Below are 27607 nucleotides of genomic sequence, written 5' to 3' on the forward strand. Positions count from 1 at the left end.
ATGCGAGGTGCTCGTTAAACCCCGATAAATAAACAAAATGAGACTTCTATGCGAGGTCGTTAAACCCCGATAAAAAAACAAAATGAGACTTCTATGTGAGGTGCTCGTTAAACCCCGATAAATAAACAAAATGAGACTTCTATGCGAGGTGCTCGTTAAACCCTGATAAATAAACCAAAATGATAATAATCCCAAACAGTCAGAACAAAACAGATAATCCAGCAGCGAAAGATAAGATTCCTCCCCATCAGGGGATCTCACCCAGTTCTTCCTTGGTCCTGTAGAGCTTGGAGTTTCCAACCAGGTAAGGAGACAAAAAGTGATGATTTGGATAATAAATGGATTAGTCACCGTTGTTACTTTTAGGATAAAAATAAACAATTTGAATGATGTGGATAATTTCAATTGGGCAGGAGATTAGATAACTGGTTACTTTCAAACTGGAAAATGGCAGATTAGAAAAAATACACTTTCTAACAACCAACAGATCATTGCTTCCCGATCTCTCTTTTATAGACAGCAACCTTCTTCAAAAAACCCTGCTCTTTCCTCCAAACACTCTGCATCCACAAAAACCACACCCGAAAAAGAATCACCCCAGAAAAAGGAACCACCCCCTTCCCAGGAAGTAATAGCCATATTTAAAGAGCTCCCAATTAAGATACTTAGACAATGATAAATCAAGCTCAATAAGCCCTTTGCCAAGGCAATTAGCAACACCTGACTCTAATTAGAACTTCCATGTGGAAATTAAGGAAAAGATCATTCAGTTAAAATAAGAGAGACCAGTGCAGAGATAAACCCCTTACCAAAAACTGACAGTAAATTGATATAGCTTCACCTAAGTTTTACCTTATGAATCTGAAAGGCCCATTTTCGAAATTAGGACAAAATCACTTATTTAGCAATTGAATAGAGAATTAACTTAACCTGGCCAGGTATTCTGATACTCAATTACGAGCAGCAGGCAGCAAATTACTTATGCTACATATACCCCCCCCCCCCCCCCCCCCACGGAGGTACTGAGGTTTTAGAACTGAAATAGGGCTTCAAATTCACTACATGGACTGTATCAGCCTTGTCTGGTTGATGCACCCCCTGCACACGGTAATTGACAGGGCCTAACTTTTTTAATACAACGCAAGGACCTGTCCATTTAGGTGCTAGCTTGGCGGTAAAGTTGATTGAGGCATCAGAGATCAGGTGAGCTCGCACCCAGACCAAATCTCCCACCAGGAGCTGTACATTTCTCCGATGGGCATGTGGCAAAGTGCCCCGCCCCTGTGTGCATTTGTGTGTTTTGTGTATGTATGCGTGCGTATGTTAATGTTGGTGTATAGATTGGTACACGGGATATAAACGGGTCTGTGTTTCACGTATATTTAAAAAGTGTATATTTGTATTTAGGCACGGGATTGCACATCACGCACGTGCATTTAAAATATAATGTGTGGCACGGGGTTGCACGTAATGAATTCACGTGCTGGGATTCAAGTGAATAATTAATTAGTAATTGAATCCCAGCACAACAGTATATATAGAGACACGTAGCATGCAGTCGGGGTTGGTGTTCGGTGAGTGGAGAACGGGAGAGAGAGGAGAAACTAAGAAGTGAAAGAAAGAAAGAACGTAAATATTGCTTTACTCACCGTGTTTGTTCGTCCCTGTTTGTTAGTGTGTGTTCGTTTTTGTTTGTCTCTTTATTTTGGCGCAAGTGCCGTGTCCAGTGTTTTTTGTGTTTCAAACCTTTTATTTTCTGTTTATTAAATGCTGAGCGCGATCACGCGCCCAGCTTATACCAAACCACATCTCTCTGTGTATTCCTTTTCTGGTCTGACGCCACCCACTCTGGCCGTCTTTGTGACAGGGCATTATAATATTTGGCTTGTCTGGTTTGGGCTACCTCTACTCTCTGACGTACCGTATTTAAAAACGTCTGTTGACGTTCTAACAAGTTATATTGAGGACTGCTAGCAGGTGGAGCTGTAGTGATCAAACGGTCAAGAGGACCTTTCAGCTTCCTCCCCAAGGCTAGTTCGGCCAGACTAAACCCTGTGGTTTCCTGCTGGGCAGTGTTAATTACAAATTGAAACTCTGGTAACCACCGATTCCATAGCCGGTGATTCTCCCCTACAAATGAGGCGATCATGGTCTTCAACGTCCTGTTTATTCTCTCTGTTAAATTGGTTTGAGGATGATAACTTGTGGTTAATTTTTGTATTACTCCCCACATCTGACACACATCTTTCATTATTTGGCCTGTGAATTGGGCCCCTCTGTCGGACAACAGAAATCTAGGCGTACCCCAGCGAGTAAAAATCTCCTCGGTCAAGAACTTTGCTATCTTCGTGGTCTTGCTGTCCTGAATAGCCACCATCTCTACCCATTTGGTGAAGTAATCTACCACGACCAATAAAAAGACATTGCCTTTCTTACTGCGGGGAAATGGTCCCATTAAATCAATACCGAACATCTCCCCTGGTTCAGACACTTCAGTTGACTGAAGAAGTCCAGCAGGTTTTTGATTGCTGGATTTATACTGCTGACATGTAAGGCAGGTTTTTACATGTTTCCAGACGTCTTTCCGGATAGTAGGCCACCAAGCATTATTTAATATCCGCAGCAATGTCTTTGAATGGCCGAGATGACCTCCCAACGGATTGTCATGGTAGTGCTCTAGGAAGATGTTTGTCAAACTTTCAGGAACCACCAACTGATAGCTCACACCATCACCTTTGGTTGGAGCTCTTCTGTATATAACTCCTTGATGTTCCTCATAAGAGATACGATCACGTTTCTTAACAGAAGATGACTGCAGATTTATTTTAATATCACAGAGCATGGGATCTAATGATTGTGCATGTAGAATTTCTGGTAAAGAGGTTGGTATCTCCAAGCTTGCCGGAGTATTAGACATGGCAGCGCATTGGCTTGCCACAGGATCTGGAGAGAGAGGAGCCCTGGAAAGAGCATCTGGTACAATATTTAGACTGCCTTTTCTATACAGAACCTTAAATTGAAATGGCTGAAGCCGTATAGTCCATTTTATAAGCCGTGAGCTGGTCTTGGGAGAATTAAACACCCAGGATAGTGCGGCATGATCGGTCACAACTTCAAATTCTGTTCCCTCTAGGTAGTGTCTCCACTTTTCTACAGCCCAAACCACTGCAAGACATTCTTTCTCTGCTGTCGAATAATTACATTTAGCTATTTAGATATGTTTAGAATTGTAAATCAAAAGTTAGATAGTGATTAATAAAATAAATAATTTTGACATTTATAAATAAAAAGATAGATAGATAGATTGAATGAATGAATGAAACCATAAAGGGCTGGGTGATGGAAGAGAGTTTTTAACAAATTGTGATTTCATGGAAGAACGGGGTAAAGAAATACCACCTAGAGATGCCAGGGATTGAACCCGGAGCCTCATACATGCAAAGCATGCGCTCTACCACTGAGCTACATCCCCTGTTGGCATTGAGTCCTTGCTTTGTGCAACTGGCCCCTTTGATTTCCAGGGTAAGCTGTGTGCTTTGCTTTCAATCCTGAAGGGTGTGTTTTCTTACCTCAACTTTGCCGTGCCAGTTACAACAGTGCAGGGCTCTGTGGCGCAATGGATAGAGTGTTGGACTTTTAGACTGGCTGTGTAGTGTGATGCAAAGGTTGCGGATTTGAGTTCCGCCAGAGTTGTAAATGTTTACGCGTGTTTCTTTGGATTAATTTGATTCAAACCCAGGATCTCCTGTTTACAAGGCAGGTGCTTTAACCATCTAAGCCACAATGCCACACACTTGCCAGCTGATCGGTGTGCTAAACTGAAGGTCTACAAAACTGTCCCAGGACTTGGTGGACAGTAAGGTTATTTTGTTTTGACAGCTTCCCTCAATTTTTCTGAGACCTCCTCACGGTGCTCCATGTGGTGCACTTGTTTTGTGTGTGGTACTTATACGGCAGGATGCTGCGGTTGTGAGTTGGAGGCTCACCGGGAGCTGCTTTTTCAAAACTTGTAATCTGGATACAAATTATCTGGATTTGTAATCCTATATTTTGTGATCGAGATTACTTTTTAAAATGCTGGACTTTTTAATTATTCATAATATGGATAATCCAGCAGTGACATTTTCTGAACAAATGGATCAAAACGATCCAGATTACAAGTTTTGAAGAACCGGCTCCTGGAGCATATCTCTTTTGTGTTTCCCTCTGGTCCTGTTATTCTGATTAATTTAGCTTCAATGACAACATTAATCAGTTGAAACGGAGAAGATAAGAAGACTTTTTTTTGTAATGGCATGGCTAATAGATGGATGGATAGAGAGAAGGAGAAAGTTAAAAATAATAATATTTATTTTTAGATAAAAATACCTTTTTTGTAATGGTATGGCTAATAGATGGATGGATAGAGAGAAGGAAAGGTAAAAAATAATATTTATTTTTAGAAATCAAAATATAGATAGAGAATATATATATATATATATATATATATATATATATATATATATATATATGTTTATAATTATAAATCAAAAGTTAGATAGTGATTAATAAAATAAATAATATTTACATTTATAAATCAAAAGATAGATAGATAGATAGATTGATTGAATGAATGAAACCAGAAAGGGCTGGGTGATGGAAGAGAGTTTTTAATAAACAACAAATTGTGATTTCATGGAAGAACGGGGTAAAGAAATACCACCTGGAGATGCCAGGGATTGAACCCGGGGCCTCATACATGCAAAGCATGCACTCTACCACTGAGCTACATCCCCTGTTGGCATGGAGTCCTTGCTTTGTGCAACTGGCCCCTTTGATTTCCAGGGTAAGCTGTGTGCTTTGCTTTCCATCCTGAAATGTGTGTGTTTTCTTACCTCAACTTTGCCGTGCCAGTTACAACAGTGCAGGGCTCTGTGGCGCAATGGATAGTGTGCTGGACTTTTAGACTGGCTGCGTAGTGTGATGCAAAGGTTGCGGGTTTGAGTTCCGCCAGAGTTGTAAATGTTTACGCGTGTGTTTTTGGATTAATTTGATTCAAACCCAGGATTTCCTGTTTACAAGGCAGGTGCTTTAACCATCTAAGCCACAATGCCCCACACTTGCCAGCTGCTCGGTGTGCTAAGCTGAAGGTCTACAAAACTGTCCCAGGACTTGGTGGACAGTAAGGTTATTTTGTTTTGACAGCTTCCCTCAATTTTTCTGAGACTTCCTCATGGTGCTCCATGTGGTGCACTTGTTTTGTGTGTGGTACTTATACGGCAGGATGCTGCGGACGTGAGTTGGAGGCTCACCGGGAGCTGCTTTTTCAAAACTTGTAATCTGGATACAAATTATCTGGATTTGTAATCCTATATTTTGTGATTGAGATTACTTTTTAAAATGCTGGACTTTTTAATCGCAATTATTCATAATATGGATAATCCAGCAGTGACATTTTCTGAACAAATGGATCAAAACGATCCAGATTACAAGTTTTGAAGAACCGGCTCCTGGAGCATATCTCTTTTGTGTCTCCCTCTGGTCCTGTTATTCTGATTAATTTAGCTTCAATGACAACATTAATCATGTGAAACGAAGAAGATAAGAAGACTGTTTTTTTGTAATGGCATGGCTAATACATGGATGGATAGAGAGAAGGAGAAAGTTAAAAATAATAATATTTATTTTTAGATAAAAATACCTTTTTTGTAATGGTATGGCTAATAGATGGATGGATAGAGAGAAGGAAAGAGGTAAAAAATAATATTTATTTTTAGAAATCAAAATATAGATAGAGAAAAATATATATATATGTTTATAATTATAAATCAAAAGTTAGATAGTGATTAATAAAATAAATAATATTGACATTTATAAATCAAAAGATAGATAGATAGATAGATTGATTGAATGAATGAAATCACAAAGGGCTGGGTGATGGAAGAGAGTTTTTAATAAAAAACAAATTGTGATTTCATGGAAGAACGGGGTAAAGAATTACCACCTGGAGATGCCGGGGATTGAACCCGGGGCCTCATACATGCAAAGCATGCGCTCTACCACTGAGCTACATCCCCTGTTGGCATGGAGTCCTTGCTTTGTGCAACTGGCCCCTTTGATTTCCAGGGTAAGCTGTGTGCTTTGCTTTACATCCTGAAATGTGTGTGTTTTCTTACCTCAACTTTGCTGTGCCAGTTACAACAGTGCATGGCTCTGTGGCGCAATGGATAGTGTGCTGGACTTTTAGACTGGCTGCGTAGTGTGATGCAAAGGTTGCGGGTTTGAGTTCCGCCAGAGTTGTAAATGTTTACGTGTGTTTCTTTGGATTAATTTGATTCAAACCCAGGATCTCCTGTTTATAAGGCAGGTGCTTTAACCATCTAAGCCACAATGCCCCACACTTGCCAGCTGCTCGGTGTGCTAAACTGAAGGTCTACAAAACTGTCCCAGGACTTGGTGGACAGTAAGGTTATTTTGTTTTGACAGCTTCCCTCAATTTTTCTGAGTCCTCCTCATGGTGCTCCATGTGGTGCACTTGTTTTGTGTGTGGTACTTATACGGCAGGATGCTGCGGTTGTGAGTTGGAGGCTCACCGGGAGCTGCTTTTTCAAAACTTGTAATCTGGATACAAATTATCTGGATTTGTAATCCTATATTTTGTGATCGAGATTACTTTTTAAAATGCTGGACTTTTTAATCGCAATTATTCATAATATGGATAATCCAGCAGTGACATTTTCTGAACAAATGGATCAAAACGATCCAGATTACAAGTTTTGAAGAACCGGCTCCTGGAGCATATCTCTTTTGTGTCTCCCTCTGGTCCTGTTATTCTGATTAATTTAGCTTCAATGACAACATTAATCATGTGAAACGGAGAAGATAAGAAGACTGTTTTTTTGTAATGGCATGGCTAATACATGGATGGATAGAGAGAAGGAGAAAGTTAAAAATAATAATATTTATTTTTAGATAAAAATACCTTTTTTGTAATGGTATGGCTAATAGATGGATGGATAGAGAGAAGGAAAGAGGTAAAAAATAATATTTATTTTTAGAAATCAAAATATAGATAGAGAAAAAAAAAATATATATATCTGTTTATAATTATAAATCAAATGTTAGATAGTGATTGATAAAATAAATAATATTGACATTTATAAATCAAAAGATAGATAGATAGATTGATTGATTGGATGAATGAAATCAGAAAGGGCTGGGTGATGGAAGAGAGTTTTTAATAAACAACAAATTGTGATTTCATGGAAGAACGGGGTAAAGAAATACCACCTGGAGATGCCAGGGATTGAACCCGGGGCCTCATACATGCAAAGCATGCGCTCTACCACTGAGCTACATCCCCTGTTGGCATTGAGTCCTTGCTTTGTCCAACTGGCCCCTTTGATTTCCAGGGTAAGCTGTGTGCTTTGCTTTCCATCCTGAAATGTGTGTGTTTTCTTACCTCAACTTTGCTGTGCCAGTTACAACAGTGCAGGGCTCTGTGGCGCAATGGATAGTGTGCTGGACTTTTAGACTGGCTGCGTAGTGTGATGCAAAGGTTGCGGGTTTGAGTTCCGCCAGAGTTGTAAATGTTTACGTGTGTTTTTTTGGATTAAGTTGATTCAAACCCAGGATCTCCTGTTTATAAGGCAGGTGCTTTAACCATCTAAGCCACAATGCCCCACACTTGCCAGCTGCTCGGTGTGCTAAACTGAAGGTCTACAAAACTGTCCCAGGACTTGGTGGACAGTAAGGTTATTTTGTTTTGACAGCTTCCCTCATTTGTTCTGAGACTTCCTCATGGTGCTCCATGTGGTGCACTTGTTTTGTGTGTGGTACTTATACGGCAGGATGCTGCGGTTGTGAGTTGGAGGCTCACCGGGAGCTGCTTTTTCAAAACTTGTAATCTGGATACAAATTATCTGGATTTGTAATCCTATATTTTGTGATCGAGATTACTTTTTAAAATGCTGGACTTTTTAATCGCAATTATTCATAATATGGATAATCCAGCAGTGACATTTTCTGAACAAATGGATCAAAACGATCCAGATTACAAGTTTTGAAGAACCGGCTCCTGGAGCATATCTCTTTTGTGTCTCCCTCTGGTCCTGTTATTCTGATTAATTTAGCTTCAATGACAACATTAATCATGTGAAACGGAGAAGATAAGAAGACTGTTTTTTTGTAATGGCATGGCTAATACATGGATGGATAGAGAGAAGGAGAAAGTTAAAAATAATAATATTTATTTTTAGATAAAAATACCTTTTTTGTAATGGTATGGCTAATAGATGGATGGATAGAGAGAAGGAAAGAGGTAAAAAATAATATTTATTTTTAGAAATCAAAATATAGATAGAGAAAAAAAAAAAAATATATATATATATGTTTATAATTATAAATCAAAAGTTAGATAGTGATTAATAAAATAAATAATATTGACATTTATAAATCAAAAGATAGATTGATTGAATGAATGAAACCAGAAAGGGCTGGGTGATGGAAGAGAGTTTTTAATAAACAACAAATTGTGATTTCACGGAAGAACGGGGTAAAGAAATACCACCTGGAGATGCCGGGGATTGAACCTGGGGCCTCATACATGCAAAGCATGCGCTCTACCACTGAGCTACATCCCCTGTTGGCATTGAGTCTTTGCTTTGTGCAACTGGCCCCTTTGATTTCCAGGGTAAGCTGTGTGCTTTGCTTTCCATCCTGAAATGTGTGTGTTTTCTTACCTCAACTTTGCTGTGCCAGTTACAACAGTGCATGGCTCTGTGGCGCAATGGATAGAGTGCTGGACTTTTAGACTGGCGGTGTAGTGTGATGCAAAGGTTGCGGGTTTGAGTTCCGCCAGAGTTGTAAATGTTTACGCGTGTTTTTTTGGATTAATTTGATTCAAACCCAGGATCTCCTGTTTATAAGGCAGGTGCTTTAACCATCTAAGCCACAATGCCCCACACTTGCCAGCTGCTCGGTGTGCTAAGCTGAAGGTCTACAAAACTGTCCCAGGACTTGGTGGACAGTAAGGTTATTTTGTTTTGACAGCTTCCCTCAATTTTTCTGAGACTTCCCCATGGTGCTCCATGTGGTGCACTTGTTTTGTGTGTGGTACTTATACGGCAGGATGCTGCGGTTGTGAGTTGGAGGCTCACCGGGAGCTGCTTTTTCAAAACTTGTAATCTGGATACAAATTATCTGGATTTGTAATCCTATATTTTGTGATCGAGATTACTTTTTAAAATGCTGGACTTTTTAATCGCAGTTATTCATAATATGGATAATCCAGCAGTGACATTTTCTGAACAAATGGATCAAAACGATCCAGATTACAAGTTTTGAAGAACCGGCTCCTGGAGCATATCTCTTTTGTGTCTCCCTCTGGTCCTGTTATTCTGATTAATTTAGCTTCAATGACAACATTAATCATGTGAAACGGAGAAGATAAGAAGACCTTTTTTTTGTAATGGCATGGCTAATAGATGGATGGATAGAGAGAAGGAGAAAGTTAAAAATAATAATATTTATTTTTAGATAAAAATACCTTTTTTGTAATGGTATGGCTAATAGATGGATGGATAGAGAGAAGGAAAGAGGTAAAAAATAATATTTATTTTTAGAAATCAAAATATAGATAGAGAAAAATATATATATATATATATATATATATATATATATATGTTTATAATTATAAATCAAAAGTTAGATAGTGATTAATAAAATAAATAATATTGACATTTATAAATCAAAAGATAGATTGATTGATTGAATGAATGAAATCAGAAAGGGCTGGGTGATGGAAGAGAGTTTTTAATAAACAACAAATTGTGATTTCACGGAAGAACGGGGTAAAGAAATACCACCTGGAGATGCCGGGGATTGAACCTGGGGCCTCATACATGCAAAGCATGCGCTCTACCACTGAGCTACATCCCCTGTTGGCATTGAGTCTTTGCTTTGTGCAACTGGCCCCTTTGATTTCCAGGGTAAGCTGTGTGCTTTGCTTTCCATCCTGAAATGTGTGTGTTTTCTTACCTCAACTTTGCTGTGCCAGTTACAACAGTGCAGGGCTCTGTGGCGCAATGGATAGAGTGCTGGACTTTTAGACTGGCTGTGTAGTGTGATGCAAAGGTTGCGGGTTTGAGTTCCGCCAGAGTTGTAAATGTTTACGTGTGTTTTTTTGGATTAATTTGATTCAAACCCAGGATCTCCTGTTTATAAGGCAGGTGCTTTAACCATCTAAGCCACAATGCCCCACACTTGCCAGCTGCTCGGTGTGCTAAGCTGAAGGTCTACAAAACTGTCCCAGGACTTGGTGGACAGTAAGGTTATTTTGTTTTGACAGCTTCCCTCAATTTTTCTGAGACTTCCCCATGGTGCTCCATGTGGTGCACTTGTTTTGTGTGTGGTACTTATACGGCAGGATGCTGCGGTTGTGAGTTGGAGGCTCACCGGGAGCTGCTTTTTCAAAACTTGTAATCTGGATACAAATTATCTGGATTTGTAATCCTATATTTTGTGATCGAGATTACTTTTTAAAATGCTGGACTTTTTAATCGCAGTTATTCATAATATGGATAATCCAGCAGTGACATTTTCTGAACAAATGGATCAAAACGATCCAGATTACAAGTTTTGAAGAACCGGCTCCTGGAGCATATCTCTTTTGTGTCTCCCTCTGGTCCTGTTATTCTGATTAATTTAGCTTCAATGACAACATTAATCATGTGAAACGGAGAAGATAAGAAGACTGTTTTTTTGTAATGGCATGGCTAATAGATGGATGGATAGAGAGAAGGAGAAAGTTAAAAATAATAATATTTATTTTTAGATAAAAATACCTTTTTTGTAATGGTATGGCTAATAGATGGATGGATAGAGAGAAGGAAAGAGGTAAAAAATAATATTTATTTTTAGAAATCAAAATATAGATAGAGAAAAAAAAAATATATATATCTGTTTATAATTATAAATCAAATGTTAGATAGTGATTGATAAAATAAATAATATTGACATTTATAAATCAAAAGATAGATAGATAGATTGATTGATTGGATGAATGAAATCAGAAAGGGCTGGGTGATGGAAGAGAGTTTTTAATAAACAACAAATTGTGATTTCATGGAAGAACGGGGTAAAGAAATACCACCTGGAGATGCCAGGGATTGAACCCGGGGCCTCATACATGCAAAGCATGCGCTCTACCACTGAGCTACATCCCCTGTTGGCATTGAGTCCTTGCTTTGTCCAACTGGCCCCTTTGATTTCCAGGGTAAGCTGTGTGCTTTGCTTTCCATCCTGAAATGTGTGTGTTTTCTTACCTCAACTTTGCTGTGCCAGTTACAACAGTGCAGGGCTCTGTGGCGCAATGGATAGTGTGCTAGACTTTTAGACTGGCTGCGTAGTGTGATGCAAAGGTTGCGGGTTTGAGTTCCGCCAGAGTTGTAAATGTTTACGTGTGTTTTTTTGGATTAAGTTGATTCAAACCCAGGATCTCCTGTTTATAAGGCAGGTGCTTTAACCATCTAAGCCACAATGCCCCACACTTGCCAGCTGCTCGGTGTGCTAAACTGAAGGTCTACAAAACTGTCCCAGGACTTGGTGGACAGTAAGGTTATTTTGTTTTGACAGCTTCCCTCATTTGTTCTGAGTCTTCCTCATGGTGCTCCATGTGGTGCACTTGTTTTGTGTGTGGTACTTATACGGCAGGATGCTGCGGTTGTGAGTTGGAGGCTCACCGGGAGCTGCTTTTTCAAAACTTGTAATCTGGATACAAATTATCTGGATTTGTAATCCTATATTTTGTGATCGAGATTACTTTTTAAAATGCTGGACTTTTTAATCGCAATTATTCATAATATGGATAATCCAGCAGTGACATTTTCTGAACAAATGGATCAAAACGATCCAGATTACAAGTTTTGAAGAACCGGCTCCTGGAGCATATCTCTTTTGTGTCTCCCTCTGGTCCTGTTATTCTGATTAATTTAGCTTCAATGACAACATTAATCATGTGAAACGGAGAAGATAAGAAGACTGTTTTTTTGTAATGGCATGGCTAATACATGGATGGATAGAGAGAAGGAGAAAGTTAAAAATAATAATATTTATTTTTAGATAAAAATACCTTTTTTGTAATGGTATGGCTAATAGATGGATGGATAGAGAGAAGGAAAGAGGTAAAAAATAATATTTATTTTTAGAAATCAAAATATAGATAGAGAAAAAAAATATATATATATATATATGTTTATAATTATAAATCAAAAGTTAGATAGTGATTAATAAAATAAATAATATTGACATTTATAAATCAAAAGATAGATTGATTGAATGAATGAAACCAGAAAGGGCTGGGTGATGGAAGAGAGTTTTTAATAAACAACAAATTGTGATTTCACGGAAGAACGGGGTAAAGAAATACCACCTGGAGATGCCGGGGATTGAACCTGGGGCCTCATACATGCAAAGCATGCGCTCTACCACTGAGCTACATCCCCTGTTGGCATTGAGTCTTTGCTTTGTGCAACTGGCCCCTTTGATTTCCAGGGTAAGCTGTGTGCTTTGCTTTCCATCCATAAATGTGTGTGTTTTCTTACCTCAACTTTGCTGTGCCAGTTACAACAGTGCAGGGCTCTGTGGCGCAATGGATAGAGTGCTGGACTTTTAGACTGGCTGTGTAGTGTGATGCAAAGGTTGCGGGTTTGAGTTCCGCCAGAGTTGTAAATGTTTACGCGTGTTTTTTTGGATTAATTTGATTCAAACCCAGGATCTCCTGTTTATAAGGCAGGTGCTTTAACCATCTAAGCCACAATGCCCCACACTTGCCAGCTGCTCGGTGTGCTAAGCTGAAGGTCTACAAAACTGTCCCAGGACTTGGTGGACAGTAAGGTTATTTTGTTTTGACAGCTTCCCTCAATTTTTCTGAGACTTCCCCATGGTGCTCCATGTGGTGCACTTGTTTTGTGTGTGGTACTTATACGGCAGGATGCTGCGGTTGTGAGTTGGAGGCTCACCGGGAGCTGCTTTTTCAAAACTTGTAATCTGGATACAAATTATCTGGATTTGTAATCCTATATTTTGTGATCGAGATTACTTTTTAAAATGCTGGACTTTTTAATCGCAGTTATTCATAATATGGATAATCCAGCAGTGACATTTTCTGAACAAATGGATCAAAACGATCCAGATTACAAGTTTTGAAGAACCGGCTCCTGGAGCATATCTCTTTTGTGTCTCCCTCTGGTCCTGTTATTCTGATTAATTTAGCTTCAATGACAACATTAATCATGTGAAACGGAGAAGATAAGAAGACCTTTTTTTTGTAATGGCATGGCTAATAGATGGATGGATAGAGAGAAGGAGAAAGTTAAAAATAATAATATTTATTTTTAGATAAAAATACCTTTTTTGTAATGGTATGGCTAATAGATGGATGGATAGAGAGAAGGAAAGAGGTAAAAAATAATATTTATTTTTAGAAATCAAAATATAGATAGAGAAAAATATATATATATATATATGTTTATAATTATAAATCAAAAGTTAGATAGTGATTAATAAAATAAATAATATTGACATTTATAAATCAAAAGATAGATTGATTGATTGAATGAATGAAATCAGAAAGGGCTGGGTGATGGAAGAGAGTTTTTAATAAACAACAAATTGTGATTTCACGGAAGAACGGGGTAAAGAAATACCACCTGGAGATGCCGGGGATTGAACCTGGGGCCTCATACATGCAAAGCATGCGCTCTACCACTGAGCTACATCCCCTGTTGGCATTGAGTCTTTGCTTTGTGCAACTGGCCCCTTTGATTTCCAGGGTAAGCTGTGTGCTTTGCTTTCCATCCTGAAATGTGTGTGTTTTCTTACCTCAACTTTGCTGTGCCAGTTACAACAATGCAGGGCTCTGTGGCGCAATGGATAGAGTGCTGGACTTTTAGACTGGCTGTGTAGTGTGATGCAAAGGTTGCGGGTTTGAGTTCCGCCAGAGTTGTAAATGTTTACGCGTGTTTTTTTGGATTAATTTGATTCAAACCCAGGATCTCCTGTTTATAAGGCAGGTGCTTTAACCATCTAAGCCACAATGCCCCACACTTGCCAGCTGCTCGGTGTGCTAAGCTGAAGGTCTACAAAACTGTCCCAGGACTTGGTGGACAGTAAGGTTATTTTGTTTTGACAGCTTCCCTCAATTTTTCTGAGACTTCCCCATGGTGCTCCATGTGGTGCACTTGTTTTGTGTGTGGTACTTATACGGCAGGATGCTGCGGTTGTGAGTTGGAGGCTCACCGGGAGCTGCTTTTTCAAAACTTGTAATCTGGATACAAATTATCTGGATTTGTAATCCTATATTTTGTGATCGAGATTACTTTTTAAAATGCTGGACTTTTTAATCGCAGTTATTCATAATATGGATAATCCAGCAGTGACATTTTCTGAACAAATGGATCAAAACGATCCAGATTACAAGTTTTGAAGAACCGGCTCCTGGAGCATATCTCTTTTGTGTCTCCCTCTGGTCCTGTTATTCTGATTAATTTAGCTTCAATGACAACATTAATCATGTGAAACGGAGAAGATAAGAAGACTTTTTTTTTGTAATGGCATGGCTAATACATGGATGGATAGAGAGAAGGAGAAAGTTAAAAATAATAATATTTATTTTTAGATAAAAATACCTTTTTTGTAATGGTATGGCTAATAGATGGATGGATAGAGAGAAGGAAAGAGGTAAAAAATAATATTTATTTTTAGAAATCAAAATATAGATAGAGAAAAAAAAAAAATATATATATATATATGTTTATAATTATAAATCAAAAGTTAGATAGTGATTGATCAAATAAATAATATTGACATTTATAAATCTAAAGAGAGATAGATAGACAGATTGATTGGATGAATGAAATCAGAAAGGGCTGGGTGATGGAAGAGAGTTTTTAATAAACAACAAATTGTGATTTCATGGAAGAACGGGGTAAAGAAATACCACCTGGAGATGCCGGGGATTGAACCCGGGGCCTCATACATGCAAAGCATGCGCTCTACCACTGAGCTACATACCCTGTTGGCATTGAGTCCTTGCTTTGTGCAACTGGCCCCTTTGATTTCCAGGGTAAGCTGTGTGCTTTGCTTTCCATCCTGAAATGTGTGTGTTTTCTTACCTCAACTTTGCTGTGCCAGTTACAACAGTGCAGGGCTCTGTGGCGCAATGGATAGTGTGCTGGACTTTTAGACTGGCTGCGTAGTGTGATGCAAAGGTTGCGGGTTTGAGTTCCGCCAGAGTTGTAAATGTTTACGTGTGTTTTTTTGGATTAAGTTGATTCAAACCCAGGATCTCCTGTTTATAAGGCAGGTGCTTTAACCATCTAAGCCACAATGCCCCACACTTGCCAGCTTCTCGGTGTGCTAAACTGAAGGTCTACAAAACTGTCCCAGGACTTGGTGGACAGTAAGGTTATTTTGTTTTGACAGCTTCCCTCATTTGTTCTGAGTCTTCCTCATGGTGCTCCATGTGGTGCACTTGTTTTGTGTGTGGTACTTATACGGCAGGATGCTGCGGTTGTGAGTTGGAGGCTCACCGGGAGCTGCTTTTTCAAAACTTGTAATCTGGATACAAATTATCTGGATTTGTAATCCTATATTTTGTGATCGAGATTACTTTTTAAAATGCTGGACTTTTTAATCGCAATTATTCATAATATGGATAATCCAGCAGTGACATTTTCTGAACAAATGGATCAAAACGATCCAGATTACAAGTTTTGAAGAACCGGCTCCTGGAGCATATCTCTTTTGTGTCTCCCTCTGGTCCTGTTATTCTGATTAATTTAGCTTCAATGACAACATTAATCATGTGAAATGGAGAAGATAAGAAGACTGTTTTTTTGTAATGGCATGGCTAATAGATGGATGGATAGAGAGAAGGAGAAAGTTAAAAATAATAATATTTATTTTTAGATAAAAATACCTTTTTTGTAATGGTATGGCTAATAGATGGATGGATAGAGAGAAGGAAAGAGGTAAAAAATAATATTTATTTTTAGAAATCAAAATATAGATAGAGAAAAAAAAAAATATATATATATATATATATATATATATATATATATATGTTTATAATTATAAATCAAATGTTAGATAGTGATTGATAAAATAAATAATATTGACATTTATAAATCAAAAGATAGATAGATAGATAGATTGATTGAATGAATGAAATCAGAAAGGGCTGGGTGATGGAAGAGAGTTTTTAATAAACAACAAATTGTGATTTCATGGAAGAACGGGGTAAAGAAATACCACCTGGAGATGCCGGGGATTGAACCCGGGGCCTCATACATGCAAAGCATGCGCTCTACCACTGAGCTACATCCCCTGTTGGCATTGAGTCCTTGCTTTGTCCAACTGGCCCCTTTGATTTCCAGGGTAAGCTGTGTGCTTTGCTTTCCATCCTGAAATGTGTGTGTTTTCTTACCTCAACTTTGCTGTGCCAGTTACAACAGTGCAGGGCTCTGTGGCGCAATGGATAGTATGCTGGACTTTTAGACTGGCTGCGTAGTGTGATGCAAAGGTTGCGGGTTTGAGTTCCGCCAGAGTTGTAAATGTTTACGTGTGTTTTTTTGGATTAATTTGATTCAAACCCAGGATCTCGTGTTTATAAGGCAGGTGCTTTAACCATCTAAGCCACAATGCCCCACACTTGCCAGCTGCTCGGTGTGCTAAACTGAAGGTCTACAAAACTGTCCCAGGACTTGGTGGACAGTAAGGTTATTTTGTTTTGACAGCTTCCCTCAATTATTCTGAGACCTCCTCATGGTGCTCCATGTGGTGCACTTGTTTTGTGTGTGGTACTTATACGGCAGGATGCTGCGGTTGTGAGTTGGAGGCTCACCGGGAGCTGCTTTTTCAAAACTTGTAATCTGGATACAAATTATCTGGATTTGTAATCCTATATTTTGTGATCGAGATTACTTTTTAAAATGCTGGACTTTTTAATCGCAATTATTCATAATATGGATAATCCAGCAGTGACATTTTCTGAACAAATGGATCAAAACGATCCAGATTACAAGTTTTGAAGAACCGGCTCCTGGAGCATATCTCTATTGTGTCTCCCTCTGGTCCTGTTATTCTGATTAATTTAGCTTCAATGACAACATTAATCATGTGAAACGGAGAAGATAAGAAGACTTTTTTTTTGTAATGGCATGGCTAATAGATGGATGGATAGAGAGAAGGAGAAAGTTAAAAATAATAATATTTATTTTTAGATAAAAATACCTTTTTTGTAATGGTATGGCTAATAGATGGATGGATAGAGAGAAGGAAAGAGGTAAAAAATAATATTTATTTTTAGAAATCAAAATATAGATAGAGAAAAAAAATATATATATATATGTTTATAATTATAAATCAAAAGTTAGATAGTGATTAATAAAATAAATAATATTGACATTTATAAAACAAAGGATAGATTGATTGAATGAATGAATGAAATCAGAAAGGGCTGGGTGATGGAAGAGAGTTTTTAATAAACAACAAATTGTGATTTCATGGAAGAACGGGGTAAAGAAATACCACCTGGAGATGCCGGGGATTGAACCCGGGGCCTCATACATGCAAAGCATGCGCTCTACCACTGAGCTACTTCCCCTGTTGGCATTGAGTCTTTGCTTTGTCCAACTGGCCCCTTTGATTTCCAGGGTAAGCTGTGTGCTTTGCTTTCCATCCTGAAATGTGTGTGTTTTCTTACCTCAACTTTGCTGTGCCAGTTACAACAGTGCAGGGCTCTGTGGCGCAATGGATAGTGTGCTGGACTTTTAGACTGGCTGCGTAGTGTGATGCAAAGGTTGCAGGTTTGAGTTCCGCCAGAGTTGTAAATGTTTACGTGTGTTTTTTTGGATTAAGTTGATTCAAACCCAGGATCTCGTGTTTATATTTCAGGTGCTTTAACCATCTAAGCCACAATGCCCCACACTTGCCAGCTGCTCGGTGTGCTAAACTGAAGGTCTACAAAACTGTCCCAGGACTTGGTGGACAGTAAGGTTATTTTGTTTTGACAGCTTCCCTCAATTTTTCTGAGACCTCCTCATGGTGCTCCATGTGGTGCACTTGTTTTGTGTGTGGTACTTATATGGCAGGATGCTGCGGTTGTGAGTTGGAGGCTCACCGGGAGCTGCTTTTTCAAAACTTGTAATCTGGATACAAATTATCTGGATTTGTAATCCTATATTTTGTGATCGAGATTACTTTTTAAAATGCTGGACTTTTTAATCGCAATTACTCATAATATGGATAATCCAGCAGTGACATTTTCTGAACAAATGGATCAAAACGATCCAGATTACAAGTTTTGAAGAACCGGCTCCTGGAGCATATCTCTTTTGTGTCTCCCTCTGGTCCTGTTATTCTGATTAATTTAGCTTCAATGACAACATTAATCATGTGAAACGGAGAAGATAAGAAGACTTTTTTTTGTAATGGCATGGCTAATACATGGATAGATAGAGAGAAGGAGAAAGTTAAAAATAATAATATTTATTTTTAGATAAAAATACCTTTTTTGTAATGGTATGGCTAATAGATGGATGGATAGAGAGAAGGAAAGAGGTAAAAAATAATATTTATTTTTAGAAATCAAAATATAGATAGAGAAAAAAAATATATATATATGTTTATAATTATAAATCAAAAGTTAGATAGTGATTAATAAAATAAATAATATTGACATTTATAAATCAAAAGTTAGATAGATAGATAGATTGATTGAATGAATGAAATCAGAAAGGGCTGGGTGATGGAAGAGAGTTTTTAATAAACAACAAAGTGTGATTTCATGGAAGAACGGGGTAAAGAAATACCACCTGGAGATGCCGGGGATTGAACCTGGGGCCTCATACATGCAAAGCATGCGCTCTACCACTGAGCTACTTCCCCTGTTGGCATTGAGTCTTTGCTTTGTCCAACTGGCCCCTTTGATTTCCAGGGTAAGCTGTGTGCTTTGCTTTCCATCCTGAAATGTGTGTGTTTTCTTACCTCAACTTTGCTGTGCCAGTTACAACAGTGCAGGGCTCTGTGGCGCAATGGATAGTGTGCTGGACTTTTAGACTGGCTGCGTAGTGTGATGCAAAGGTTGCAGGTTTGAGTTCCGCCAGAGTTGTAAATGTTTACGTGTGTTTTTTTGGATTAAGTTGATTCAAAACCAGGATCTCGTGTTTATAAGGCAGGTGCTTTAACCATCTAAGCCACAATGCCCCACACTTGCCAGCTGCTCGGTGTGCTAAACTGAAGGTCTACAAAACTGTCCCAGGACTTGGTGGACAGTAAGGTTATTTTGTTTTAACAGCTTCCCTCAATTTTTCTGAGACCTCCTCATGGTGCTCCATGTGGTGCACTTGTTTTGTGTGTGGTACTTATATGGCAGGATGCTGCGGTTGTGAGTTGGAGGCTCACCGGGAGCTGCTTTTTCAAAACTTGTAATCTGGATACAAATTATCTGGATTTGTAATCCTATATTTTGTGATCGAGATTACTTTTTAAAATGCTGGACTTTTTAATCGCAATTACTCATAATATGGATAATCCAGCAGTGACATTTTTTGAACAAATGGATCAAAACGATCCAGATTACAAGTTTTGAAGAACCGGCTCCTGGAGCATATCTCTTTTGTGTCTCCCTCTGGTCCTGTTATTCTGATTAATTTAGCTTCAATGACAACATTAATCATGTGAAACGGAGAAGATAAGAAGACTTTTTTTTGTAATGGCATGGCTAATACATGGATAGATAGAGAGAAGGAGAAAGTTAAAAATAATAATATTTATTTTTAGATAAAAATACCTTTTTTGTAATGGTATGGCTAATAGATGGATGGATAGAGAGAAGGAAAGAGGTAAAAAATAATATTTATTTTTAGAAATCAAAATATAGATAGAGAAAAAAATATATATATATATGTTTATAATTATAAATCAAAAGTTAGATAGTGATTAATAAAATAAATAATATTGACATTTATAAATCAAAAGATAGATAGATTGAATGAATGAAACCAGAAAGGGCTCGGTGATGGAAGAGAGTTTTTAATAAACAACAAATTGTGATTTCATGGAAGAACGGGGTAAAGAAATACCACCTGGAGATGCCGGGGATTGAACCCGGGGCCTCATACATGCAAAGCATGCGCTCTACCACTGAGCTACATCCCCTGTTGGCATTGAGTCCTTGCTTTGTGCAACTGGCCCATTTGATTTCCAGGGTAAGCTGTGTGCTTTGCTTTCCATCCTGAAATGTGTGTGTTTTCTTACCTCAACTTTGCTGTGCCAGTTACAACAGTGCAGGGCTCTGTGGCGCAATGGATAGTGTGCTGGACTTTTAGACTGGCTGGATAGTGTGCTGGACTTTTAGACTGGCTGGGTAGTGTGATGCAAAGGTTGCGGGTTTGAGTTCTGCCAGAGTTGTAAATGTTTATGTGTGTTTTTTTGGATTAATTTGATTCAAACCCAGGATTTCCTGTTTACAAGGCAGGTGCTTTCACCATCTAAGCCACAATGCCCCACACTTGCCAGCTGCTCGGTGTGCTACGATGAAGGTCTACAAAACTGTCCCAGGACTTGGTGGACAGTAAGGTTATTTTGTTTTGACAGCTTCCCTCAATTTTTCTGAGACCTCCTCATGGTGCTCCATGTGGTGCACTTGTTTTGTGTGTGGTACTTATACGGCAGGATGCTGCGGTTGTGAGTTGGAGGCTCACCGGGAGCTGCTTTTTCAAAACTTGTAATCTGGATACAAATTATCTGGATTTGTAATCCTATATTTTGTGATCGAGATTACTTTTTAAAATGCTGGACTTTTTAATCGCAATTATTCATAATATGGATAATCCAGCAGTGACATTTTCTGAACAAATGGATCAAAACGATCCAGATTACAAGTTTTGAAGAACCGGCTCCTGGAGCATATCTCTATTGTGTCTCCCTCTGGTCCTGTTATTCTGATTAATTTAGCTTCAATGACAACATTAATCATGTGAAATGGAGAAGATAAGAAGACTTTTTTTTTGTAATGGCATGGCTAATAGATGGATGGATAGAGAGAAGGAGAAAGTTTAAAATAATAATATTTATTTTTAGATAAAAATACCTTTTTTGTAATGGTATGGCTAATAGATGGATGGATATAGAGAAGGAAAGAGGTAAAAAATAATATTTATTTTTAGAAATCAAAATATAGATAGAGAAAAAAAAAATATATATATATATGTTTATAATTATAAATCAAAAGTTAGATAGTGATTAATAAAATAAATAATATTGAAATTTATAAATCAAAAGATAGATAGATAGATAGATTGATTGAATGAATGAAACCAGAAAGGGCTGGGTGATGGAAGAGAGTTTTTAATAAACAACAAATTGTGATTTCATGGAAGAACGAGGTAAAGAAATACCACCTGGAGATGCCGGGGATTGAACCCGGGGCCTCATACATGCAAAGCATGTTGGCATTGAGTCCTTGCTTTGTGCAACTGGCCCCTTTGATTTCCAGGGTAAGCTGTGTGCTTTGCTTTCCATCCTGAAATGTGTGTTTTCTTACCTCAACTTTGCTGTGCCAGTTACAACAGTGCAGGGCTCTGTGGCGCAATGGATAGTGTGCTGGACTTTTAGACTGGCTGCGTAGTGTGATGCAAAGGTTGCGGGTTTGAGTTCCGCCAGAGTTGTAAATGTTTACGCGTGTTTTTTTGGATTAATTTGATTCAAACCCAGGATTTCCTGTTTACAAGGCAGGTGCTTTAACCATCTAAGCCACAATGCCCCACACTTGCCAGCTGCTCGGTGTGCTAATCTGAAGGTCTACAAAACTGTCCAAGGACTTGGTGGACAGTAAGGTTATTTTGTTTTGACAGCTTCCCTCAATTTTTCTGAGACCTCCTCATGGTGCTCCATGTGGTGCACTTGTTTTGTGTGTGGTACTTATACGGCAGGATGCTGCGGTTGTGAGTTGGAGGCTCACCGGGAGCTGCTTTTTCAAAACTTGTAATCTGGATACAAATTATCTGGATTTGTAATCCTATATTTTGTGATCGAGATTACTTTTTAAAATGCTGGACTTTTTAATCGCAATTATTCATAATATGGATAATCCAGCAGTGACATTTTTTGAACAAATGGATCAAAACGATCCAGATTACAAGTTTTGAAGAACCGGCTCCTGGAGCATATCTCTATTGTGTCTCCCTCTGGTCCTGTTATTCTGATTAATTTAGCTTCAATGACAACATTAATCATGTGAAACGGAGAAGATAAGAAGACTTTTTTTTTGTAATGGCATGGCTAATACATGGATGGATAGAGAGAAGGAGAAAGTTAAAAATAATAATATTTATTTTTAGATAAAAATACCTTTTTCGTAATGGTATGGCTAATAGATGGATGGATAGAGAGAAGGAAAGAGGTAAAAAATAATATTTATTTTTAGAAATCAAAATATAGATAGAGAAAAAAAAAAATATATATATGTTTATAATTATAAATCAAAAGTTAGATAGTGATTAATAAAATAAATAATATTGACATTTATAAATCAAAAGATAGATAGATAGATAGATTGTTTGAATGAATGAAACCAGAAAGGGCTGGGTGATGGAAGAGAGTTTTTAATAAACAACAAATTGTGATTTCATGGAAGAACGGGGTAAAGAAATACCACCTGGAGATGCTGGGGATTGAACCCGGGGCCTCATACATGCAAAACATGCGCTCTACCACTGAGCTACATCCCCTGTTGGTATGGAGTCCTTGCTTTGTGCAACTGGCCCCTTTGATTTCCAGGGTAAGCTGTGTGCTTTGCTTTCCATCCTGAAATGTGTGTGTTTTCTTACCTCAACTTTACTGTGCCAGTTACAACAGTACAGGGCTATGTGGCGCAATGGATAGTGTGCTGGACTTTTAGACTAGCTGTGTAGTGTGATGCAAAGGTTGCGGGTTTGAGTTCCGCCAGAGTTGTAAATGTTTATGTGTGTTTTTTTGGATTAATTTGATTCAAACCCAGGATTTCCTGTTTACAAGGCAGGTGCTTTCACCATCTAAGCCACAATGCCCCACACTTGCCAGCTGCTCGGTGTGCTAAGCTGAAAGTCTACAAAACTGTCCCAGGACTTGGTGGACAGTAAGGTTATTTTGTTTTGACAGCTTCCCTCAATTTTTCTGAGACCTCCTCATGGTGCTCCATGTGGTGCACTTGTTTTGTGTGTGGTACTTATACGGCAGGATGCTGCGGTTGTGAGTAGGAGGCTCACCGGGAGCTGCTTTTTCAAAACTTGTAATCTGGATACAAATTATCTGGATTTGTAATCCTATATTTTGTGATCGAGATTACTTTTTAAAATGCTGGACTTTTTAATCGCAATTATTCATAATATGGATAATCCAGCAGTGACATTTTCTGAACAAATGGATCAAAACGATCCAGATTACAAGTTTTGAAGAACCGGCTCCTGGAGCATATCTCTATTGTGTCTCCCTCTGGTCCTGTTATTCTGATTAATTTAGCTTCAATGACAACATTAATCATGTGAAACGGAGAAGATAAGAAGACTTTTTTTTTGTAATGGCATGGCTAATAGATGGATGGATAGAGAGAAGGAAAGAGGTAAAAAATAATATTTATTTTTAGAAATCAAAATATAGATAGAGAAAAAAATATATATATATATATATGTTTATAATTATAAATCAAAAGTTAGATAGTGATTAATAAAATAAATAATATTGACATTTATAAATCAAAAGATAGATAGATAGATAGATTGATTGAATGAATGAAACCAGAAAGGGCTGGGTGATGGAAGAGAGTTTTTAATAAACAACAAATTGTGATTTCATGGAAGAACGGGGTAAAGAAATACCACCTGGAGATGCCGGGGATTGAACCCGGGGCCTCATACATGCAAAGCATGCGCTCTACCACTGAGCTACATCCCCTGTTGGCATGGAGTCCTTGCTTTGTGCAACTGGCCCCTTTGATTTCCAGGGTAAGCTGTGTGCTTTGCTTTCCATCCTGAAATGTGTGTGTTTTCTTACCTCAACTTTACTGTGCCAGTTACAACAGTGCAGGGCTCTGTGGCGCAATGGATAGTGTGCTGGACTTTTTGACTAGCTGTGTAGTGGATGCAAAGGTTGCGGGTTTGAGTTCCGCCAGAGTTGTAAATGTTTACGTGTGTTTTTTTGGATTAATTTGATTCAAACCCAGGATTTCCTGTTTACAAGGCAGGTGCTTTCACCATCTAAGCCACAATGCCCCACACTTGCCAGCTGCTCGGTGTGCTAAGCTGAAGGTCTACAAAACTGTCCCAGGACTTGGTGGACAGTAAGGTTATTTTGTTTTGACAGCTTCCCTCAATTTTCGGGAACCTCCTCATGGTGCTCCATGTGGTGCACTTGTTTTGTGTGTGGTACTTATACGGCAGGATGCTGCGGTTGTGAGTTGGAGGCTCACCGGGAGCTGCTTTTTCAAAACTTGTAATCTGGATACAAATTATCTGGATTTGTAATCCTATATTTTGTGATCGAGATTACTTTTTAAAATGCTGGACTTTTTAATCGCAATTATTCATAATATGGATAATCCAGCAGTGACATTTTCTGAACAAATGGATCAAAACGAACCAGATTACAAGTTTTGAAGAACCGGCTCCTGGAGCATATCTCTATTGTGTCTCCCTCTGGTCCTGTTATTCTGATTAATTTAGCTTCAATGACAACATTAATCATGTGAAACGGAGAAGATAAGAAGACTTTTTTTTTGTAATGGCATGGCTAATAGATGGATGGATAGAGAGAAGGAGAAAGTTAAAAATAATAATATTTATTTTTAGATAAAAATACCTTTTTTGTAATGGTATGGCTAATAGATGGATGGATAGAGAGAAGGAAAGAGGTAAAAAATAATATTTATTTTTAGAAATCAAAATATAGATAGAGAAAAAAAAATATATATATATATATGTTTATAATTATAAATCAAAAGTTAGATAGTGATTAATAAAATAAATAATATTGACATTTATAAATCAAAAGATAGATAGATAGATTGATTGATTGAATGAATGAAACCAGAAAGGGCTGGGTGATGGAAGAGAGTTTTTAATAAACAACAAATTGTGATTTCATGGAAGAACGGGGTAAAGAAATACCACCTGGAGATGCCGGGGATTGAACCCGGGGCCTCATACATGCAAAGCATGCGCTCTACCACTGAGCTACATCCCCTGTTGGCATTGAGTCCTTGCTTTGTGCAACTGGCCCCTTTGATTTCCAGGGTAAGCTGTGTGCTTTGCTTTCCATCCTGAAATGTGTGTTTTCTTACCTCAACTTTGCTGTGCCAGTTACAACAGTGCAGGGCTCTGTGGCGCAATGGATAGTGTGCTGGACTTTTAGACTAGCTGCGTAGTGTGATGCAAAGGTTGCGGGTTTGAGTTCCGCCAGAGTTGTAAATGTTTACGCGTGTTTTTTTGGATTAATTTGATTCAAACCCAGGATTTCCTGTTTACAAGGCAGGTGCTTTAACCATCTAAGCCACAATGCCCCACACTTGCCAGCTGCTCGGTGTGCTAAGATGAAGGTCTACAAAACTGTCCCAGGACTTGGTGGACAGTAAGGTTATTTTGTTTTGACAGCTTCCCTCAATTTTTCTGAGACCTCCTCATGGTGCTCCATGTGGTGCACTTGTTTTGTGTGTGGTACTTATACGGCAGGATGCTGCGGTTGTGAGTTGGAGGCTCACTGGGAGCTGCTTTTTCAAAACTTGTAATCTGGATACAAATTATCTGGATTTGTAATCCTATATTTTGTGATCGAGATTACTTTTTAAAATGCTGGACTTTTTAATCGCAATTATTCATAATATGGATAATCCAGCAGTGACATTTTCTGAACAAATGGATCAAAACGATCCAGATTACAAGTTTTGAAGAACCGGCTCCTTGAGCATATCTCTATTGTGTCTCCCTCTGGTCCTGTTATTCTGATTAATTTAGCTTCAATGACAACATTAATCATGTGAAACGGAGAAGATAAGAAGATTTTTTTTTGTAATGGCATGGCTAATAGATGGATGGATAGAGAGAAGGAGAAAGTTAAAAATAATAATATTTATTTTTAGATAAAAATACCTTTTTCGTAATGGTATGGCTAATAGATGGATGGATATAGAGAAGGAAAGAGGTAAAAAATAATATTTATTTTTAGAAATCAAAATATAGATAGAGAAAAAAAAAATATATATATATATATATGTTTATAATTATAAATCAAAAGTTAGATAGTGATTAATAAAATAAATAATATTGACATTTATAAATCAAAAGATAGATTGATTGAATGAATGAAACCAGAAAGGGCTGGGTGATGGAAGAGAGTTTTTAATAAACAACAAATTGTGATTTCATGGAAGAACAGTGTAAAGAAACACCACCTGGAGATGCCGGGGAATGAACCCGGGGCCTCATAGATGCAAAGCATGCGCTCTACCACTGAGCTACATCCCCTGTTGGCATGGAGTCCTTGCTTTGTGCAACTGGCCCCTTTGATTTCCAGGGTAAGCTGTGTGCTTTGCTTTCCATCCTGAAATGTGTGTGTTTTCTTACCTCAACTTTGCTGTGCCAGTTACAACAGTGCATGGCTCTGTGGCGAAATGGATAGTGTGCTGGACTTTTAGACTGGCTGTGTAGTGTGATGCAAAGGTTGCGGGTTTGAATTCCGCCAGAGTTGTAAATGTTTACGTGTGTTTTTTTGGATTAATTTGATTCAAACCCAGGATCTCCTGTTTACAAGGCAGGTGCTTTAACCATCTAAGCCGCAATGCCCCACACTTGCCAGCTGCTCTGTGTGCTAAGCTGTAGGTCTACAAAACTGTCCCAGGACTTGGTGGACAGTAAGGTTATTTTGTTTGACAGCTTCCCTCAATTTTTCTGAGACCTCCTTATGGTGCTCCATGTGGTGCACTTGTTTTGTGTGTGGTACTTATACGGCAGGATGCTGCGGTTGTGAGTTGGAGGCTCACCGGGAGCTGCTTTTTCAAAACTTGTAATCTGGATACATATTATCTGGATTTGTAATCCTATATTTTGTGATCGAGATTACTTTTTAAAATGCTGGACTTTTTAATCGCAATTATTCATAATATGGATAATCCAGCAGTGACATTTTCTGAACAAATGGATCAAAACGATCCAGATTACAAGTTTTGAAGAACCGGCTCTTGGAGCATATCTCTTTTGTGTCTCCCTCTGGTCCTGTTATTCTGATTAATTTAGCTTCAATGACAACATTAATCATGTGAAACGGAGAAGTTAAGAAGACTTTTTTTTTGTAATGGCATGGCTAATAGATGGATGGATAGAGAGAAGGAGAAAGTTAAAAATAATAATATTTATTTTTAGATGAAAATACCTTTTTTGTAATGGTATGGCTAATAGATGGATGGATAGAGAGAAGGAAAGAGGTAAAAAATAATATTTATTTTTAGAAATCAAAATATAGATAGAGAAAAAAAAAATATATATATATATATATATATATGTTTATAATTATAAATCAAAAGTTAGATAGTGATTAA

General features: G+C 38.1%; 18 non-coding genes across 18 annotated transcripts; all 18 read right to left on the reverse strand.

The window, feature by feature from the left end:
* Window positions 1-3400: 3400 nt before the first annotated feature.
* trnaa-ugc (transfer RNA alanine (anticodon UGC)) lies at window positions 3401-3472 on the reverse strand. The gene has a single exon. It is a non-coding gene; the product is annotated as a tRNA-Ala (tRNA).
* Window positions 3473-4703: 1231 nt separating this feature from the next.
* On the reverse strand, window positions 4704-4775 carry trnaa-ugc (transfer RNA alanine (anticodon UGC)). The gene has a single exon. It is a non-coding gene; the product is annotated as a tRNA-Ala (tRNA).
* A 1209-nt stretch (window positions 4776-5984) lies between these two features.
* trnaa-ugc (transfer RNA alanine (anticodon UGC)) lies at window positions 5985-6056 on the reverse strand. The gene has a single exon. It is a non-coding gene; the product is annotated as a tRNA-Ala (tRNA).
* A 1214-nt stretch (window positions 6057-7270) lies between these two features.
* Window positions 7271-7342, reverse strand: trnaa-ugc (transfer RNA alanine (anticodon UGC)). Its single transcript has one exon. It is a non-coding gene; the product is annotated as a tRNA-Ala (tRNA).
* A 1207-nt stretch (window positions 7343-8549) lies between these two features.
* On the reverse strand, window positions 8550-8621 carry trnaa-ugc (transfer RNA alanine (anticodon UGC)). The gene has a single exon. It is a non-coding gene; the product is annotated as a tRNA-Ala (tRNA).
* Window positions 8622-9846: 1225 nt separating this feature from the next.
* On the reverse strand, window positions 9847-9918 carry trnaa-ugc (transfer RNA alanine (anticodon UGC)). The gene has a single exon. It is a non-coding gene; the product is annotated as a tRNA-Ala (tRNA).
* Window positions 9919-11132: 1214 nt separating this feature from the next.
* Window positions 11133-11204, reverse strand: trnaa-ugc (transfer RNA alanine (anticodon UGC)). The gene has a single exon. It is a non-coding gene; the product is annotated as a tRNA-Ala (tRNA).
* Window positions 11205-12410: 1206 nt separating this feature from the next.
* Window positions 12411-12482, reverse strand: trnaa-ugc (transfer RNA alanine (anticodon UGC)). Its single transcript has one exon. It is a non-coding gene; the product is annotated as a tRNA-Ala (tRNA).
* A 1207-nt stretch (window positions 12483-13689) lies between these two features.
* On the reverse strand, window positions 13690-13761 carry trnaa-ugc (transfer RNA alanine (anticodon UGC)). Its single transcript has one exon. It is a non-coding gene; the product is annotated as a tRNA-Ala (tRNA).
* A 1220-nt stretch (window positions 13762-14981) lies between these two features.
* Window positions 14982-15053, reverse strand: trnaa-ugc (transfer RNA alanine (anticodon UGC)). Its single transcript has one exon. It is a non-coding gene; the product is annotated as a tRNA-Ala (tRNA).
* A 1241-nt stretch (window positions 15054-16294) lies between these two features.
* trnaa-ugc (transfer RNA alanine (anticodon UGC)) lies at window positions 16295-16366 on the reverse strand. The gene has a single exon. It is a non-coding gene; the product is annotated as a tRNA-Ala (tRNA).
* Window positions 16367-17572: 1206 nt separating this feature from the next.
* On the reverse strand, window positions 17573-17644 carry trnaa-ugc (transfer RNA alanine (anticodon UGC)). Its single transcript has one exon. It is a non-coding gene; the product is annotated as a tRNA-Ala (tRNA).
* Window positions 17645-18855: 1211 nt separating this feature from the next.
* On the reverse strand, window positions 18856-18927 carry trnaa-ugc (transfer RNA alanine (anticodon UGC)). Its single transcript has one exon. It is a non-coding gene; the product is annotated as a tRNA-Ala (tRNA).
* A 1200-nt stretch (window positions 18928-20127) lies between these two features.
* Window positions 20128-20199, reverse strand: trnaa-ugc (transfer RNA alanine (anticodon UGC)). The gene has a single exon. It is a non-coding gene; the product is annotated as a tRNA-Ala (tRNA).
* A 2501-nt stretch (window positions 20200-22700) lies between these two features.
* trnaa-ugc (transfer RNA alanine (anticodon UGC)) lies at window positions 22701-22772 on the reverse strand. Its single transcript has one exon. It is a non-coding gene; the product is annotated as a tRNA-Ala (tRNA).
* A 1129-nt stretch (window positions 22773-23901) lies between these two features.
* Window positions 23902-23973, reverse strand: trnaa-ugc (transfer RNA alanine (anticodon UGC)). Its single transcript has one exon. It is a non-coding gene; the product is annotated as a tRNA-Ala (tRNA).
* Window positions 23974-25188: 1215 nt separating this feature from the next.
* Window positions 25189-25260, reverse strand: trnaa-ugc (transfer RNA alanine (anticodon UGC)). The gene has a single exon. It is a non-coding gene; the product is annotated as a tRNA-Ala (tRNA).
* A 1205-nt stretch (window positions 25261-26465) lies between these two features.
* On the reverse strand, window positions 26466-26537 carry trnaa-ugc (transfer RNA alanine (anticodon UGC)). Its single transcript has one exon. It is a non-coding gene; the product is annotated as a tRNA-Ala (tRNA).
* Between the last annotated feature and the right edge of the window lie 1070 nt (window positions 26538-27607).

The sequence above is a fragment of the Acipenser ruthenus genome, chromosome 47, assembly GCF_902713425.1.
Source record: "Acipenser ruthenus chromosome 47, fAciRut3.2 maternal haplotype, whole genome shotgun sequence".
Lineage (NCBI taxonomy): Eukaryota > Metazoa > Chordata > Actinopteri > Acipenseriformes > Acipenseridae > Acipenser > Acipenser ruthenus.